Source organism: Coregonus clupeaformis, unplaced genomic scaffold (assembly GCF_020615455.1).
Source record: "Coregonus clupeaformis isolate EN_2021a unplaced genomic scaffold, ASM2061545v1 scaf0906, whole genome shotgun sequence".
In the NCBI taxonomy this organism is placed as follows: Eukaryota; Metazoa; Chordata; class Actinopteri; order Salmoniformes; family Salmonidae; genus Coregonus; species Coregonus clupeaformis.
In genome coordinates, this window is record NW_025534360.1 from 12,501 (window position 1) to 15,937 (window position 3,437).

Here is a 3,437-nt window from a genome sequence, read left to right on the forward strand (position 1 = left end):
TACGGGTTATTAAACCATACGGGTTACTAAACGATACGGGTTACTAAACCATACGGGTTACTAAACCATACGGGTTACTAAACCATACGGGTTACTAAACCATACGGGTTACTAAACCATACGGCTTACTAAACCATACGGGTTACTAAACCATACGGGTTACTAAACCATACGGGTTACTAAACGATACGGGTTACTAAACGATACGGGTTACTAAACCATACGGGTTACTAAACCATACGGGTTACTAAACCATACGGGTTACTAAACCATACGGGTTGGGAGCTACCTACATTTGTTCAATAGAAACTCTCGCTGTCGTCCAAAAACCTTTTCTTAGAAGGAATGCATTAATGAGGAGCATAGGTTTGTACTATACTGATATAAATTGTTTCACATAACAGGCTGTGATTCATGTGTGGAACGTTAGGGGGAAGGACAGATAAGACTTGTATTTCTTACAGATACGAACACTGCCTCTTTGTTGTCTGTGAACCGTCCTTGGATGTAGGAACGTACAGTCTTTTGGGTGCTGACTCTACAGGTTGTTATGATAAACTTATGCCTGGGAACGGTGGAGCGCCAAGGGGTGGGACTAACCCGTGCGCCAACGGATTGGCTGAGTAAAGTCTAAACCACACTCAGTCCTTTACTCTGATTGGCCAACAGAAGAGGTGGGAACTCTCTGTCAGAGTATTTGAGAAAGAACCTGTAAACAATGTTTTAGTTCTCTGAGTGCCCTGCGTGGTATCTCGGTGGACCCGTATATACGAACCTTCATACTTATCATACATACATTTTGCATATAATAAATTAAGCTTGGATTGAAGATCTCTTGATTCTTATTCCAATACCAGATTTGAATTACGCAATTTCTAACAGTGTGCACTAATGACTACAACTAGGCTCAATCAAACGTAGTTGCCAGACAAACCAATTTTTCCATCTTTGGACATTTTCCTGCATAACAAACCAATGCGTGTCACCTTGTAGGCTACTACTAAACCAGAACAAGAAACAGTGGTGTGTAGCCTGTATTCTCTTAAAGCAGGGGTGTCAAACGTACGGCCCGCGGGCCGGATCAGGCCCGCAAACGGGTTTAATCCAGCCCGCGAGATGATAAAAAAAAAAAAAAAAAAATTGGTAAAGTATAAAAATGCGCTGCAATTTTTCTAGAAAATAAACTGCTGTTCCAATTGCGTCCACTGGATGGCGCAATAGCAATTGTGTTAAGCAAGCAAACTGTTTATACCGGGGCAGAGCAAGTAGGTCAAGCACGTGCAGCCAATGAGCTACTTTGTTTTGCCCGCGATATTTATTACGGCTTCTACTTTTAACATTATGTGCTTTGGCACCCTCATTGCCCCAATATGTCTCTGTCAAAAAAGAGAAAAGTGGACGCAGAGTGCAGAGTGTTCCAAGAAAAATGGTCATCCTATTTAATCACGGAATTGAATGGGAAAGCTGTATGTTTGGTGTGTTCAGAGCATGTTGCAGTGCTGAAAGAATATAACCTTCGTCGCCACTATGTGAGTCTTCATGCCGACAAATATGACAACTTTCAAGGACAGCGGAGATGAGAGAAGGTGAATGAACTGTTGGCGGGTCTGAAGAAACAGCAGTCTGTGTTTACTCACAGCCGAGACATCAGTGACGCTGCAGTGAAAGCTAGCTACCTCATTGCTAATGAAATCGCAGTGGCTTCAAAACCATTTAGTGAGGGTGAATTTGTAAAAACATGCATGATGAAGGCAGCGGAGATTGTGTGCCCTGAAAAGCGGCAGGCTTTTGTAAATATCAGCCTGACAAGAAACACAGTTGCAGACAGGATTTCCGATCTTTCAGTGGATTTGGACAGCCAGTTGAAGCAAAAAGTAAAGTAATTTATTGCGTTTTCGGTTGCAATTGATGAAAGCACGGACATTACAGATGTTGCACAACTGGCCATTTTTTTCATCCGCGGAGTTGATGACACATTGACCGTCACCGAGGAGTTCGTGGAGTTGGTGCCGATGACAGATACAACGACAGCAGCTGATATTTTTACCGCACTCGTCGGCGCGCTGGACAGGGTCGGAGTGGACTGGTCCCGCGCTGTCAGCCTGGCTACAGATGGTGCGCCCTCAATGATCGGGAAAAAAGCAGGCGTTGTGACAAAGTTCAGAGAGAAAGTGCAATCTGCAAATGGAGGACGTGATTTTTTGACTTTTCACTGTATTTTGCACCAGGAGGCTTTGTGTTGCAAGTCATTAAAGATGGATAACGTCATGAAGGTGGTCATCCAAACTGTTAATTTCATCCGATCCAGAATCACCGTCAGTTTGACAGCCTTCTCAGAGAGAAAGACCACATCTATGGCCTGCCATACCACACTGAGGTAAGATGGTTAAGCTGAGGCGTTTCTTTGATTTACGAGAAGAAATTGAACAGTTCATGGAAGAAAAGGGCAAACCAGTGTTAGAATTTCATTCTGCAGAATGGATGCCGGATCTTGCATTTATGGTGGATGTTACAGAGCACCTGAATAACTTGAACAAACAGCTGCAAGGGCGCAACAAAGTTGTCACGCAGTATTATGACAGCATACGTTCTTTCAAGTTGAAGCTGTCATTGTGGGAGACGCAACTTGCCGGTGGTGATGCAGCTCACTTCCCCTGTCTGAAAAATGTGTGCGCGACCCAACATGTGGCAGACATGAAGCGGTTCAAAGATAAAATAACGGGACTGTTACGGGAGTTTGAGCAACGCTTTCAGATTTATGTTTATATGTTTTTATGTTGATGTGCTATTGTTTTTAATTTATTTTATTTTATTTGTATATTTAACCTATTCTTGACTCTGTGGTTCTTGCACTTGTTTGGGGAACAGGATTTCATTATTTTTATCTACATTTCTGCCTGAGAAATGACACCCTGATATAGTTCTGTGATCTGTGAAACAGTTCTGTTAATCACTGAGGCATTGTGTGTTTGTGTGTTCTTTTTCTTTAGAATTTTCAAATAAACTTGACGTGTTTTATGATTAATAGTGATGTTGTGCTTGTACTATTTTGGACACACTGTCCTCAGGCTCCAGCTTTATGTTGTATGTTGATCGTATTAAAACAAAGAAAACAATCTGAAGTTGTTGTTTTTAAGTTATATATACCATGATTTTCATTTTAACAGACTCTTACCCTGCCCCCACCACCACCCAACAGACTCTTACCCTGCCCCCACCACCCAACAGACTCTTACCCTGCCCCCACCACCCAACAGACTCTTACCCTGCCCCCACCACCCAACAGACTCTTACCCTGCCCCCACCACCCAACAGACTCTTACCCTGCCCCCACCACCCAACAGACCCTTACCCTGCCCCCACCACCCAACAGACTCTTACCCTGCCCCCACCACCCAACAGACTCTTACCCTGCCCCCACCACCACCCAACAGACT